Source organism: Carlito syrichta, unplaced genomic scaffold (assembly GCF_000164805.1).
Source record: "Carlito syrichta isolate Samal-C Ts95f unplaced genomic scaffold, Tarsius_syrichta-2.0.1 Scaffold315377, whole genome shotgun sequence".
Lineage (NCBI taxonomy): Eukaryota > Metazoa > Chordata > Mammalia > Primates > Tarsiidae > Carlito > Carlito syrichta.
In genome coordinates this window covers 7,378-7,860 of record NW_007259473.1, presented here as the reverse complement: position 1 = coordinate 7,860, position 483 = coordinate 7,378, and positions in this window count along the sequence as shown.

Genomic DNA, 483 nt, shown 5'->3' with positions numbered 1-483 from the left:
GCAACAGAGTGAGACTCCAACTCAAAAAAAAAAAAAAAATCTGTAAGATAGATAGTAAAGCAGGTACTATTAGTTCCATTTCATGGTTGAGAAACTATGGGCTCAGAGAAGGCAGAAAAGGTACACAAAGTCCAACAACTAGCTATTAACTGGTACCAATAGTGCTTCAAGCCTGACTTTAAAAACAGTGCCCTTTCTTCAAAATCTTCAACTTGGCCAAGAGTGGTGGCTCACGCCTATAATCCCAGCACTTTGGGAGGCCGAAGTGAGAGGATTGCCCAAGACAGGAGCCCAGTTCGAGACCAGCCTGGGCAACTTGGGGAGACCTTATCTCTACAAAAAAAAAAATTAGCCAGGCATGGTGGCACATGCCTGTAGTTCCAGCTACTTGGAAGGCTGAGGCGGAAGGATTGCCTGAGCCCAGCAGGTCGAGGTTGCAGTGGCCATGAGCATGCCACTGCCCTCCAGACTGAGACGCCCACT